Below are 15,791 nucleotides of genomic sequence, written 5' to 3'. Positions count from 1 at the left end.
TATATGTCTGTTTTTGTGCCAGTACCATACTGTCTTGATGATGACAGCTTTGTAATAGAGCTTGAAGTCTGGAATTGTGATGCCACCGACTTTGGCTTTCTTTTTCAATATTCCTTTGGCTATTCGAGGTCTTTTCTGGTTCCATATAAATTTTAGGATTATTTGTTCTATTTCTTTAAAAAAAATGGATGGGATTTTGATAGGGATTGCATTAAATGTGTAGATTGCTTTAGGTAGAATAGACATTTTCACAATATTTGTTCTTCCAATCCATGAGCATGGAATATTTTTCCATTTCTTTGTGTCTTCCTCAATTTCTTTCATGAGTACTTTATAGTTTTCTGAGTATAGATTCTTTGCCTCTTTGGTTAGATTTATTCCTAGGTATCTTATGGTTTTGGGTACGATTGTAAATGGGACTGACTCCTCAATTTCTCTTTCTTCTGTCTTGTTGTTAGTGTAAAGAAATGCGACTGATTTCTGTGCATTGACTTTATATCCTGACACTTTACTGAATTCCTGTATAAGTTCTAGCAGTTTTGGAGTGGAGCCTTTTGGGTTTTCCACATATAGTATCATATCATCTGCAAAGAGTGATAGTTTGACTTCTTCTTTGCCGATTTGGATGCCTTTAATTTCTTTTTGTTGTCTGATTGCTGAGGCTAGGACTTCTAGTACTATATTGAACAGCAGTGGTGATAACGGACATCCCTGCCGTGTTCCTGACCTTAGCGGAAAAGCTTTCAGTTTTTCTCCATTGAGAATGATATTTGCGGTGGGTTTTTCATAGATGGCTTTGATAATATTGAGGTATGTGCCTTCTATCCCTACACTTTGAAGAGTTTTAATCAGGAAGGGATGCTGCACTTTGTCAAACGCTTTTTCAGCATCTATTGAGAGTATCATATGGTTCTTACTCTTTCTTTTATTAATGTATTGTATCACATTGATGGATTTGCGGATGTTGAACCAACCTTGCAGCCCTGGAATAAATCCCACTTGGTCGTGGTGAATAATCCTTTTAATGTACTGTTGGATCCTATTGGCCAGTATTTTGGTGAGAATTTTCGCATCTGTGTTCATCAAGGATATTGGTCTGTAATTCTCTTTTTTGGTGGGATCCTTGTCTGGTTTTGGGATCAAGGTGATGCTGGCCTCATAGAATGAGTTTGGAAGTTTTCCTTCCATTTCTATTTTTTGGAACAGTTTCAGGAGAATAGGAATTAATTCTTCTTGAAATGTTTGGTAGAATTCCCCTGGGAAGCCGTCTGGTCCCGGACTTTTGTTTGTTTGGAGATTTTTGATGACTGTTTCAATCTCCTTACTGGTTATGGGTCTGTTCAGGTTATCTATTTCTTCCTGGTTCAGTTGTGGTAGTTTATACATCTCTAGAAATGTATCCATTTCTTCCAGGTTGTCAAATTTGTTGGCGTAGAGTTGCTCGTAGTATGTTCTTATAATTGTTTGTATTTCTTTGGTGTTGGTTGTGATCTCTCCTCTTTCATTCATGATTTTATTTATTTGCGTCCTTTCTCTTTTCTTTTTGATAAGTCTGGCCAGGGGCTTATCAATCTTGTTAATTCTTTCAAAGAACCAGCTCCTAGTTTTGTTGATTTGTTCTGTTGTTTTTTTAGATTCTATTTCATTGATTTCTGCTCTGATCTTTATGATTTCTCTTCTCCTGCTGGGTTTAGGCTTTCTTTGTTGTTCTCTCTCCAGCTCCTTTAGGTGTAGGGTTAGGTTGTGTATTTGAGACCTTTCTTGTTTCTTGAGAAAGGCTTGCACTGCTATATATTTTCCTCTCAGGACTGCCTTTGTTGTGTCCCACAGATTTTGAACTGTTGTGTTTTCATTATCATTTGTTTCCATGAATTTTTTCAATTCTTCTTTAATTTCCTGGTTGACCCATTCATTTTTTAGAAGGATGCTGTTTAGTCTCCATGTATTTGCGTTCTTTCCAAATTTCCTCTTGTGATTGAGTTCGAGCTTCAGAGCATTGTGGTCTGAAAATATGCAGGGAATGATCTCGATCTTTTGGTACCGATTGAGACCTGATTTATGACCCAGGATGTGGTCTATTCTGGAGAATGTTCCATGTGCACTAGAGAAGAATGTATATTCTGTTGCTTTGGGATGGAATGTTCTGAATATATCTGTGATGTCCATCTGGTCCAGTGTGTCATTTAAGGCCTTTATTTCCTTGTTGATCTTTTGCTTGGATGATCTGTCCATTTCAGTGAGGGGAGTGTTAAAGTCCCCTGCTATTATTGTATTACTGTCGATGTATTTCTTTGATTTTGTTACTAATTGGTTTATATAGTTGGCTGCTCCCATGTTAGGGGCATAGATATTTAAGATTGTTAGATCTTCTTGTTGGACAGACCCTTTGAGTATGATATAGTGTCCTTCCTCATCTCTTATTATAGTCTTTGGCTTAAAATCTAATTGATCTGATATAAGGATTGCCACCCCAGCTTTCTTCTGATGTCCATTAGCATGGTACATTGTTTTCCACCCCCTCACTTTAAATCTGGAGGTGTCTTCGGGTCTAAAATGAGTTTCTTGTAGGCAGCATATTGATGGGTTTTGTTTTTTTATCCATTCTGATACCCTGTGTCTTTTGATTGGGGCATTTAGCCCATTAACATTCAGGGTAACTATTGAGAGATATGAATTTAGTGCCATTGTATTGCCTGTAAGGTGATTGTTACTGTATATTGTTTCTGTTTCTTTCTGATCTACTACTTTTAGGGTCTCTCTTTGCTTAGAGGACCCCTTTCAATATTTCCTGTAGAGCTGGTTTGGTGTTTGCAAATTCTTTCAGCTTTTGTTTGTCCTGGAAGCTCTTTATCTCTCCTTCTATTTTCAATGATAGCCTAGCCGGATATAGTATTCTTGGCTGCATGTTTTTCTCGTTTAGTGCTCTGAATATATCATGCCAGTTCTTTCTGGCCTGCCAGGTCTCTGTGGATAGGTCCGCTGCCAATCTAATGTTTTTACCCTTGTATGTTACAGACTTCTTTTCCCGGGCTGCTTTCAGGATTTTCTCTTTGTCGCTAAGACTTGTTAATTTTACTATCAGGTGACGAGGTGTGGACCTATTTTTATTGATTTTGAGGGGCGTTCTTAGCATCTCCTGGATTTTGATGTTTGTTCCCTTTGCCATATTAGGGAAATTCTCTCCAATAATTGTCTCCAATATACCTTCTGCTCCCCTCTCTCTTTCTTCTTCTTCTGGAATCCCAATTATTCTAATGTTGTGTCGTCTTATGGTGTCACTTATCTCTCGAATCCTCTCCTCGTGTTCCAGTAGTTGTTTGTCTCTCTTTTGCTCAGCTTCTTTATTCTCTGTCATTTGGTCTTCTATGTCACTAATTCTTTCTTCTGCCTCAGTTATCCTGGCAGTGAGAGCTTCCATTTTTGATTGCACCTCATGAATAGCTTTTTTGATTTCAACTTGGTTAGATTTTAGTTCTTTTATTTCTCCAGAAAGGGCTTTTATCTCTCCGGAGAGGGTTTCTCTAATATCTTCTATGCCTTTTTCGAGCCCGGCTAGAACCTTGAGAATTGTCATTCTGAACTCTAGATCTGTCATGCTACCTATGTCTGTATTGATTAGGTCTCCAGCCTTCGGTACGGCCTCTTGTTCTTTTTTTTGAGGTGAGTTTTTCCGCCTTGTCATTTTGTCCAGGTAGGATTTGCTTTCTCCTGCTGTGGAATTCCGCTGTTCTTGGTGACTGAAGTTGGTTTTGGATCGGTTTCTTGTTGATCTTCTGGGGGAGGGGCCTGTTGTAGTGATTCTCAAGTGTCCTTGCCGCAGGCGGAATTGCACCGCCCTTGCCAGGGGCCGGGCTAAGGAATCCGCTCGGGTTTGCTTTCGGGAGCTTTTGTTCCCTGAGCGCTTTCCGTAGAGTTCCGGAGGACGGGAATGAAGATGGCGGCCTCCCAATCTCTCGGCCCGGAGGAGCCGAGAGCTTGGGGTTCCGCTCCTCAGTGCGCTCTCAGAGCAAAGCGCCCAACAGCCCCGCCTCCCTGGCTTGCGGTCGCGCCTCGAGGAAAGCAGTCAATTGTTGGAGCTGGAGAAAAGCGCCCGGTCGCTTTTGTCTCTGTGGCCTCCGGCCGCGCTCCGAGCCCACCCAGCCTGCGACCGGCACAAGGTAACTCCGGGCTTAGAGCTCACTCCTCGGCTTTGTCGCTATAGCCGGCTTCCCCGCTCTAATACCTGCGAGCTCTGCGGCACTCAGACACCCCCAGTCCTTCTGTGACCCCGCGGGTCCTGGGGTTATGCTGACCCCGCCTGGGTTTCCCCCCAGTTTAGCCTCTGGAGCGATGTCTCCCAGTGGAGCCGACTTTTAAAAGTCCCGATTTTGTGCTCCGTCGCTCCGCCGCTTGCCGGGTGCCGGCCCCTCCCCCCGGGGTCTATCTTCCCGTCGCTTTGGATTCACTTCTCCGCAGGTCCTACCTTTCAGAAAGTGATCGATTTTCTGTTTCTGGGATTGTTGCTCTTCTTCTCTTCGATTTCCCGTTGGATTTGTAGGTGTTCACAATGGTTAGATAAGCTATCTAGCTGATCTCCTGCTACCAAATGTCGTCTCAGCCTGCTACTTCTCCGCCATCTTGACTCCTCCCTCCTCTTCTTTCTTGTTTTTATGGAGGAAAGTATTTACTGGTAATTCCCCAGGAAATTATCTCCAGATCCCATTGGCTAGGATTGGTCACATGTCTGTGCCTGAGCAATGGCAGTGACATGGCTGAGGTTGGCTTTGACCAGCCATGGTTCATTCATTTTGGGGGTGGCAGTGGCCTCCTTTTCCGAGCCCATGGCTGTATGACAAGTGATTACCCCAACAAAGTTGTCCTCTGGGAAGAGCAGGAGTATGGAATTAGTGTTTACCTCAAAGACCTTAAGCAAGTACATTCCTCCTTGGACCTTAGTTCCTCCACTAATAATCTGAGAATGTTGGGCAAATAGGCTTCCAATAACAGATTATTACCACAGAGTCCGTGGACTTTGTCCCCTTTAGTAATGGGGTCAAAACTTCCTTACAGGGCTTTGGATGATCAAGGCTATTGTCTGTGCCCCAGAGTGCCACTGCCTTAGGTCATTAAAAGTCTTGTCTCATCAGCTTCCTGACACACAGACACATTATGTGTTCCAGCTCCCATAAAATCTTGCATCTTGGATTTTACATGCCCAGTGTGAATGTGATCTAGGTGAGGGATATAAATGTGCAGTTTGTTAGCTTTTACTTACATATCAGATTGACTTTTAAAATGCTTTGAAAACTTATAAAGTGCTTTCTGCTTGGAGATTTTTTCCAATAGCTCCCTCTTCTCCCATGCGCCATACTCCCAGATCTCTGCATCCTTTCACAATTTGAATTGACTCAAGGTGCTTTATTGGCCAATTTAATATAAGCCAGTCTCAAGGGCTCTTGAACCTTGAACTCCAAAAGTAATTTATAATCATTATTATTGAAAATAATAGAAATGATTTTGGGTCAGGGAGCTACAAAACCAAGTTAGTTGATTTTGTGGGATTGAAGCTGAAGTCTTCACTTCTTCTTTCAAGGCACCAGTTTTCTTGTATCTAGGCAGTGGCTGAAAACTGCCTGGGAATGAGATGGGCTTGTCTTAGAAAAGTGTGAGAGCTCTTATATTTTATTAGGCAAGGTAGGCATGTATACAGCCAAGACCTGCTCAGGCAGTGGAAGGGGGCTGGAGAGGGATCTGTAAAAATGGATACAGTTGAAGTCATCCTGTCTCCCCCACCTTACTACATGCCCTGGAAGGCTTTTATGAACTGTTTGTAGCTTTGCCACTTGGTTATAACTGTGAGCAGTTGTCCTAAACTATGTGTAATTTCTTGATTGGCTTTGATGAGGTCATTTTTTTCCCCCATGATAATGTGCTGGGATACTGAAATCACCCTCTTTTCCCCAAGAGACACATTGCCACCACACTCTGGTCAATGGGAGGGATGGCTATTAAAGAGAATGACTTCAACCATCTCAAACTATCAGTCCTGTTTTTCACCACTAGGATATAGCCTACTAGGGCTCCTCGGTTGGGTTTGTATTCCTGGAGAGCCTCTTAGAAATGTTGCTTTTGGGCCAGAGTAGCCCAAGGGGTGTCAGTCAAATCCAAATCACCAGATTAAAATGAGCATAACCCATCACATAGTTATTCCAAATATCTAGACATTGAGAAGTGATTGATTGATTGGATGATTGGCTGAGTCTCTTATAGAGAGGGTAAGAAGTCTTCCTCAGGCCAAGTGAGACAAAACCATTAAAAAAAAAAACCCACAGTGAAAAGGAAGAGTAGATTTCTCATTCTGCAAACTTTTTATTGTTAAACACAGATATGAAAAGTCACACAAAATAGCTGTATAGATTAATGAGTTCTAAGGCAGCACCCTTCTCACCACCATTGAGGTCAAGAAATAAAATTTCGTCATTCACCCCAGAAAGCTATCTGCTCTATTGAATCTCACCCCTCTTTTTCCCCAAAAGTAACCTGACTTTTATGGTAATCACTTCCTTGCGTCCCATATAGTTTTATCATCCAAGTGAGCATCCCTAAACTCTCTAGTTCGGTCTTACCCATTAAAAAAATTGACATTATCTTCAAATCTCCTTTAACATACACATTTCTCATACAGTCCCTTCTTTTTCTTACAATTTACCTTTTGACCTCTGGAGTTTTCCTAAGGTATGGATGTTGCTGATTATGTACTTATTGTACAGTTCAATATGTTCCTCTGTCTTCTGTATTGTCTGCAAGTTGGGAACTGTGTTTAGAGACCTGATTAAATTCAGGTTCATTTGGCAGGTGGCATTGAGCTATTTCACCAGGAGGCATATGATATCCAATTTTTGCTCTTTTTTGAATGTTAACATCAGTCAATGGTCAATGTTCGGATCCATTAGTTCGCTGGGAATGACTAAATGGTGATGTCTAATTCTACCATTTTCCGTTCATTTATTAGCTAGAAAACTTATAAGCAGATGCTTCCCCTCATCTACTCTTTGATTACCCAGTGGTGCAGTTCAGGATATGCTTGACTCTTTCTCTTTATTTACCATAAAGATAATGAATTGGTTCCTATCCTCCTATGAAGGTAACCAGTTAGTTTTAAAAACTATTGTTATAAATTCAAGGACTTGAGTATTAATTGATGTATTCCTAGATTGCATTTTTAATTTTTATTCCATTGTTTTTAATGTTCCGAATACACGGGTCAGTGTTTGTGCTTGGAAACTTGGCTATCTCCCTGCCTCCCAATCACCTGGAAGGGAAGCAGCAAAATTCTCCATAGACTGCTCAAAGACAGTGGGAGAGGTTTGATTTTAGTTTTGTGTTTATTTTTGGTTTTAATCACAGGTTAGGGCTAGTGGCAATGAATGAGAGGAGTTCTAGCTGAGGGACTTTGAAACTTTATGGTCCGATTGTCAAGATTCTTGTCACTGTCAGATGGGTGCCATTAAAGACCCATTTATCCACCCTTTTCTCTTAAGGTTCCATGAGCTCCAAACCCCTTCTGATTCCCATGTTTTACTTTGCATGTGGCTTGATAACAGGAGGAGAATGCCCCAGTCATACAGTGCAAATATTTTCATTTTGCTCAATAATTTTCTCACTAGAAATGAATAAATTGGCATTTTGTTGTCAAAATTATATTTTATATTCTTTTCCAAGTAAATGTGAACCCTAGAAATGCTTTCACTATAACCTTGTTTCTATCAAATTATTTCTGTCCAGTTTTAGGATAACTCTGTGCCTGGACTGTTCTTTTCCTAGGTTTCTTCCAAGGGAGAGACTTACAGTCGTTCTAGGTAAGTGAAGAAAAGCACATTTTTTTCAAGCTGGGTCCACTCACCCACATGGCCCTGAGGCAGGCCATTGGTTCCTCTCATTCTCTCACTCCAACTAGCAATGAGGTACTACTGTCAGAAACCAGGTACCTTTCCAACAGCAGCTGCTAACAAACAAGTAGGTCATTAACTAAGGGTAATGATGGATATAACCAGATTGCCTTGCTGGCCTTAAAAAAAAGAAAATCAGTCCTTACCAAATTATCCCGCCCACCCCCAGAATAGATGAGAATGTCATTTTGGTATTTGAGTCTGTAAAGAAGCATTTCTAATCCACAGATGAACTAAAACACATTCTTACCTTATCACACGTGGAAAAAACCAAATTTTGTGTTCTACTTTCTTTGTGTGTGTGTGTGTGTGTGTGTGTGTGTGTGTTCTACTTTCTTACTCTTTCTTTTCTCTGGACATACCTAAGCATAAGTTACAAAATTGCTTACTCCTGGCAATAAATCAAATGCTTTGTGTTATCAATGGGGAATTGGCTTGTAAAATTTCAAGGCTAGTCTCTTTGGTTGAGTCCTATGGAAAATAAAAATTAATAAAAATAGTAATAAAAGATGGGAGGAGTAAAAAAATATAGTAATAAATACTGATTTTTCTATAACCCACTAAGCAAAGCCTAAATTAAATGACTTTACTTAAAGCTTTGTTGGCAGAATAATTAATGAAAAACACCAGGCTTACACAATTGGCCATCCATCTTTAAGCATAAGTGAAGGACAGAATCCATATGACATTCCACTGAGGATGAAAAATGAACAATTGCATGGGTCCTGGATGATCCTATTTGACAGAGCACTCTGGAGACTTTTTAAATGTCCTCTTTTTCCTGGGACATATGGACTCTACACCATTGTCATATTTAATCTGAGAAACTGGGTTCCCATGCATTCTATTTGTTTGTTTCCTTGCCTGAGGCCTGTGGCTAGGGCCTCATGAGTTTGTGGCAATTGGAGTCAGCTTTTGTTTGGCCTTAAAGATGAAACAAGACAAAACCATAAACATGCTACAAAACACCAGAATATAAAGGGGGATTATTGGTGCCATAATTAGAGAACTAGGAGGTCATTATGCCAGTTGTCCCTCCACCCTCCCAACTACATGCCTCTCTGTTAGGCCAAGAACAAAAGAGATTTAAAAATCAGACAGTCCTGAGTTTATTTCAGTGGAAACCCTCTTAAGTCTGGGCATAGTTGGAGGGCATTTACTTGACAAATGAAGAGTGTTTACTCTGTCTTGGAGTCTCAGAAATCAGAGAAGAATCAAAAGAAGTCAACCCCAGATAACCAAAGAACCTGAGCATCTTGTTATATAACCCTACAAATTGTGTGAGAAAAGAAACTCACGTATGTGCATATCCCTTCAATTATTTGAACGTCCAGGTTCCCCTTCAACTCTCATTTCAGAAGTCTGACAGCTGGAGGGAACTGCTTTATCCCAAGGAAGTGAGTTGTCCATTACTGGAGGTGTTTAACCAGAGATCTGAAGGCCATCTGTCAGGGATAGAGGACGTAGGATTCATTCACACACGGAATAGATTTTTGAAAAAGATAACTCAAGAAACTTTCCAACTCTGAGCAGTTAGGATGCGCTGAGTGTTAGAATGCGGGCATGCAAATTTAAAGGGAAATTAACTTTTGAAGACCATAGCACATACCCTTCTAGGAAATATTTTCCTAAGGAAATGAGTACCAAAGAAATGCTTTCAGAGAACAGGAGAAAATATAAGACTTGGAGAAAATGTGGTCATATTGAAAATCCATTGGTCATTGAATCAAATTTTAATATTTCTGTGTACCTCTTATTCCTACCAGTTTTTCTTACTGTACATTGTGGCCTTTTTTTTTTTTCTTAAAGATTTTATTTATTTATTTGACACAGAGAGAGAGATCACAAGCAGGCAGAGAGGCAAACAGAGACAGAGAGGGAAGCAGGCTCCCCGCCGAGCAGAGAGCCCGATGTGGGGCTCGATTCCAGGACCCCGAGATCATGACCCGAGCCGAAGGCAGAGGCTTTAACCCACTGAGCCACCCAGATGCCCCATTATGGCCTTTTGAGCTTCAATGAAAAGAAATAACTTCACATGCATATGTGAAAATCTCTCTTACCTAGTCCTGACTCCCAGAGAAAAGGGAGACAGGAAATGCAAGTATGTGTTGCATAGTCAAATGTGATTTTTTTTAACCCTTTTGAAAGCTTTTTGCGTAGTCATTTAGTTATTCACAGAGATGTGATATCTTAAGGCATACAGAGTTCGTTCAGAACTCTCATAAATTACTTTCCGTGGTACACTGGAAACTGGTTTAAAACAATCCAACCAGGGCATGGAATTTAATAAAAAATCTTTTTCTATTCAAGAATAACTGGATGTTGAAAAACCAGAAGTTCATTGAAACAACATTGAATTAACCATTAACGAGTCCCCCAAGTGGGTTATAGAGTAAAAAGGTGTACAGAGAATACGGAGTGAATGACGATCCTGGATTAAGAATAGTAAGTACGTATTGTACATACCACTGTTTTCCTATCCTGTACTCATGGAAGACATCATTAATGGAGCATAGCACTCTTTGAACTTGGGCTTAATTTCACAGTCTTAGCACAGAACTCCAGGCAGTTCTGTCGTTTGACTAGAGACCTCTGTCGTTCTTCTATGAACTCTTCTGTGCAGGCTTTCATCTCCACTATGGACAAAAACAACTCTCGTCAAAGTTGCTGGTGATTCAGTTCCATATTGCCAAGACCAAATATCACTTCTTTTTTTTTTTTTTTTTAAGATTTTATTTATTTATTTGACAGACAGAGATCACAAGTAGGCAGAGAGGCAGGCAGAGAGAGAGAGAGAGGATGAAGCAGGCTCCCTGCCGAGCAGAGAGCCCGATGCGGGACTCGATCCCAGGATCCCGGGATCATGACCTGAGCCGAAGGCAGAGGCCTTAACCCACTGAGCCACCCAGGCGCCCCCAAATATCACTTCTTAGGGTTCATCTTGTTCAACTTGTTAGCAATTGATCTCTCCTTGTTTTTTTTTTTTTTTTTTTTTTTTTTTTTTTTTTTTAAAGATTTTATTTATTTATTTGTCAGAGAGAGAAAGAGCGAGAGAGCACAGGGAGACAGAGTGGCAGGCAGAGTCAGAGGGAGAAGCAGGCTCCCTGCCGAGCAAGGAGCCCGATGCGGGACTCGATCCCAGGACGCTGGGATCATGACCTGAGCCGAAGGCAGCTGCTTAACCAACTGAGCCACCCAGGCGTCCCTCTCTCCTTGTTTTTTAATGTATTTCTTCACTTGGCTTCTAGGACACCATACTCACTTGGTTTTCCTCCTACCTCATTATTTTTCCTTCTCAATATCCTTTCTGGCTCCTTCTCATCACCTACATTGCTAAATACTGGAGTGCCCTCAGACCCTGCTCTGTCTCCACTCGCGTTTGATGATCTCATCAGTTTCAGGGCTTTAAATACCATCTGTATGCCAATAATGATCAAATTGTGTCTTCAGCTTGGACCTCTCTTTAACTCGAGTCCCAACTCCCTATTTAACGTTCCACTTAAGTGGCTATTAGATGACTCAAGCTTAACATGCTTAAAATTTAACAATTTAATTTTATTCCTCAAGCCTATTTCTCCCCGTAATATCTTTTATTTTAGTTGCTCAGACTAAATCTTGAAGTCATTGCTGACCTACCTTCCTTCCCTCCTTCCTTCCTTCCTGTCTTTCTTTTAAAACCATGTATAATCCATCAGAAAATCTTGTTGCCACTACGTTAAATTTAAATTTGGAATCCAACTACTTCTTACCACCTTTATAGCTATTATGCCCTTGGGTCTTTGGCTAAATACCTAAAACCTACTGTGTGGACAACTCACTTCTGGAAAAAGTTCCTTCCAGTTGACAGTCTTCAGAAATGAGGATTGAAGGGTATGATATTATGATTTATAGTAAGAAGTATGTATTTGTTCTTTGTCCCTGTTTCTGGCATCGTGCTTCTAAAACCCTTGGAATTTCCTAAGTGATGGGAACAAAAAAAGTGTCTTTTATTAGGTTAATGAGGTGACTTTTAGAGTGCAGCTAAAGATGGGGGCTGGTTGCCAGTGGAGCTGCGCCTGTGATTAGAGTTGGAACTTTCAGTCCCACCTCTTCCGACCTCCTGGGAGGGTAAAGGGGCTGGAGATTGAGTTTAACTGTCAACTACCAATGATTTGACTAATCATGCCTATGTACTGAAGCCTCCATTAAAAACCCACTGCTATTATCTCTGGCACCTGAAATCATTCTGTCCTAGGCCAGATTTCCTGGAAATAGACTCTGAGACTAGTGAGAAAGAGAAAGGTATCTCCTGGGGCAGGTTTGCAGGAACAACACCTAGGAGGGAGTGAGGAAGTAAGATTGGACAGAGGTGGATGTAGAATTGTAGCAGAGACTGTGGCCTCAGGACTGGGATGGACCTTGGGTTGCCCTGAATTGAAGCAAGGGGACTAGACCTTTGTGCTCCAGAAATGAGCAATCACTGGATGTGAGCAGCTGCCAGAGAAAGGGCCAATATTCCCAGTGACTATGAGAATGAATATGTCAGTTTGGATGGTGTCCTACAGCACCTCTACATGTGATTGAGATGTGGCTAATGTTCCAAAATGTTTGCTTTCCAAAGCCAGGCGATACAGTGGAATGATGCAGAGGACATAGGTAGAGTCAGCAGAAGCCCAGCCTCAGAAGCCAGAGGTGCTTTTCAGCTTTGGAAAGCTGATCCTGGACATGAAAGTGGGAGGCATCTCTCCTCTGTGTCCTTGGGAGCAAGATCAAGAGAGACTATTTCCCAAGAAGAGAACAGATTGCTTTTGGGCAGATTTTTTCCTAGAGATTCTTAAAAATGAATAAGAAACCATAAACTTGATACAAAGAAGCTGAAAAGTCCATGATTTAAAAATTATATCACAACCCAAGTTAATTTCCTTTTTTTTTTTTTTTTTTTTTTTGGCGTATCAGTAATTCTAAGTTAATTCCCAGTGTCTCAAGTCTCTAAGGTTTATGCCTTTTGGAACATTCAAATCCATTTACTCACTAATTCTTTCATGCATTCATTCATTCACTCATTGATTCAACAATTTCTTATTAAATTGGCAGGTGGTAAATATACAAAACTACTACTATTAACTGTCTTTGAAAAAAAATTCTTTCATTGTCTCAGGTACCGTGCTAAGTAGTTTACTACATGGATTATCTTAGTTCACATTACAATTCTATAAAGTAGGTATTATGGTACTATTTTTCTAACTTTTTTTTTTTTTTTTTAGTTAGAGCAGTTAAATCATTTGCTCAAAGGTCACAGAACTAGTAAATGGCAGAGCCTGGGCTGCATTCACGATGTTTGAGTTTGTAAAAGACTAGTACATTCTTTTTACAAATAAAGAATAACCTAGGCATGTTCCTTATCCTCAAGAGGACTATAGTCCAGTAGGGAGACAGATAAATCAATAAATGAGAGAGTCAAGATGTGTATCTAGGTCCAAGTGTCAAGTACGTGTTCTTCTCTACCTATTTGTATACTTCAAGGATGGAAGATTATACTCTTTCTAGTGATTTAATCAGGATGCTTTTGGCTGCACATGACAGATTGTCCAAGAGAAAGTGGTTTAAATAGTAGCATTATTGCACACAAGAATTCTGGAGGTTAGGAAGTGCTGGGGTTTGTTGGTTTGGCTCAGTGAGGTTAGGGCTCTGGGTTAGCTTCCCCAGGACACTTGGCCCAGATCTGGACTAGTTCAGGCACAAACAGAATAAAGAAATAAATATGAGAAGGAGTAACAGGGATGTCTTCCATTTCTAACTCTAAACAGCTGTTCTCAGGGGCTGAGTTAGGAGGGATGATGCTACCTGGGTTTTGTTCTTTAAAACGTTCAGAAATGTAACATAGATTATCTACTGCTGAGACCCACTACTTTTAATGCAAAAATATTTTTGGATAAAATTTAGGGAGCCATGTAGCACTAAAGCAGTTTCTTACCTGTGAAGTCTTGATGGAGTATGTGAAGCATTTGACCATTAGTCCTGTCACACACCGATTCGAGTACTTACTGAAGGAATTTGCCTGTGTTTCTTCTTCCTGGAATAAAGTGTTACTTACCACTGTGAACATCTTTCACTGGGTTCGTGAACAATGTAGCGGAACTGAGTAATAAACAGAATGCTGTCAAATATATATCTTCTCGTAATAGATCCTATACCTTAAAATGCCCACAGGGAATCACTTTTTAAAGTCTATAACATGCAGTAGTTTTGATACGACTGGTTGAGCCATGCAGAAATGATTAAAAAAAGAGTAATAAATTCAGGTTTTACACCAGGCACCGAGCATTAAGCCAAAATGAAACTGCCATAGTCAAATCTTCTAGAGCTTAGAGCTAATTAGACCTACATTTCCGAATGGCACAAGCATCATGCAATGCAGCAATTGTTATAATAACTATATTCTCATCTAGTGCTGGGTGGTGATTTACACCAGGAACGTCTGCTAGGGCTAATGGATACTGTTGGAGGAAATCTCTGGGTGCTCTGGAGCAAGACTGGGGATTTTGTCCCTGGGCATCTCTCTCCATTGGATTCCTGGTGATTGTGTTGAGTGTTTGGCGGGGCAGAGATATAGCCCGGGGGGGGGGGAGCAATGTCTCTGTGCATTTTAATTACCACAGAAACACAGCGTTTCAGATAATGACTGGGTTTTATATAGATTTGAGGGGAAGCAGTAGTTTGAACTACTTCTTGAGATTGTTGGGAGGATAAAGTCTGACTCTGGCTATTAAGTTCTTACCATAGTGCCTAGCACATAGTGAGTACTCAATAAATGGTAGCTGTTTTCAAAAATAAATGCTTCATCTATGGGTTGGAATGTATGGTTTATCCTAGATTGACATTTGGCTCTAAAAGGAGGCACTATTTCAACTGAAGCAAAGTGGTTAGTGACTTTAATGCCCTGGATTTCCCCAGAAAATTACATAAGCAAGGGTAATCCAGGGTCTCTGTTGATCCTGGCTGACATTCCACATGTCTAAGTATGCTTAGCTCCTGCCTGAGAAATATAGGCTTGATTCAGTGGAAAACGTGTCTGAACATTCCAGTCCTCCCTTCTCCTTTATAAAGAGAGCCTGTTGTGCTAGTAGGAAGAGCTCCAAATTACCTGCAAAGGGGATGGTGGAGAGGGCAGAAGGTGGGGAGTAGGCTAGCAGCCAAGTGGGAGGGGAGGAGGGGATTCCCTATTTTCTGAATTCTTCTCAAATATATTATTCATATCTTGAAAAATGAAATTCAGATACACTGAATGCCTCTTTTCTACCCAGAATTGGGTCAAGCCTTTTATATATGTGATCTTTTCTAATCCTCTCAATAATCCTGCAATGTGGATATTATTAGCCCCATTCTTTTTGGATAGGGACACTGACATTTGGTGTGGTTACATGACCTGGCCATTAGGCCACCCAGTTAATAGGTAGACTGGAGTCTAGCTCAGTCAAAAAGCCACGACCATACCACTGTCCCCATGGTCCCTGCGGGGGGGTTGTGGGATTGCATTTGTTCATTGTCCCCAGATGCTCTGAGTTTGTAGTACATGACCTCATGCTTTTTGGCTACCAATCAAGGAATGAATTACTCTTCCCACCAGCCTTGATTGATTCCTTGCCTCATACTTAGCACCACACTAGTTAGAGTGGGCGTAAATAAAAAATATGAAACGAGGTCCCTGGTTTCAAGGGAAGAGCACACATGAAGCATTAGGTGAATAGTACAGTATCTTGTGTGATGAAAGACTAATATGGCAAGTATTGCAACCATGTGCTGGGTAGCTCACAGCAGCTACTTCTTGCACCCCATGTCAGACACTGTAATTCATTTCTTGCTGATTCTGGACATGGTTTCAGT

The 15,791-nt window shown here is 40.8% G+C and overlaps 1 protein-coding gene across 23 annotated transcripts in view; it reads left to right on the top strand.

Annotated features, from left to right (window-relative positions):
• The window catches only part of LOC308343878 (uncharacterized protein), a 391,106-nt gene that overhangs the window by 206,859 nt on the left and 168,456 nt on the right, over positions 1-15,791 (top strand). For 8 of the 23 annotated variants that reach the window (XR_013966917.1, XR_013966922.1, XR_013966926.1 and 5 more), the window contains one exon: positions 7,804-7,838. The exons of 10 other annotated variants lie outside the window; for them this stretch is intronic. The gene's annotated coding sequence lies outside the window, so the exon portion shown is untranslated. Of the gene's footprint in view, positions 1-7,803; positions 7,839-10,238; positions 10,374-15,791 lie in introns of all 23 variants that reach the window. 5 more of the 23 variants (XR_013966918.1, XR_013966920.1, XR_013966923.1 and 2 more) reach the window with 1 other exon arrangement.

This window comes from Martes martes, assembly GCF_963455335.1.
Source record: "Martes martes genome assembly, chromosome: 5".
NCBI classification, from domain to species: Eukaryota; Metazoa; Chordata; class Mammalia; order Carnivora; family Mustelidae; genus Martes; species Martes martes.
Note: the sequence above shows the minus strand (reverse complement) of the source record. Positions and strands in the feature narration are given on the sequence as shown.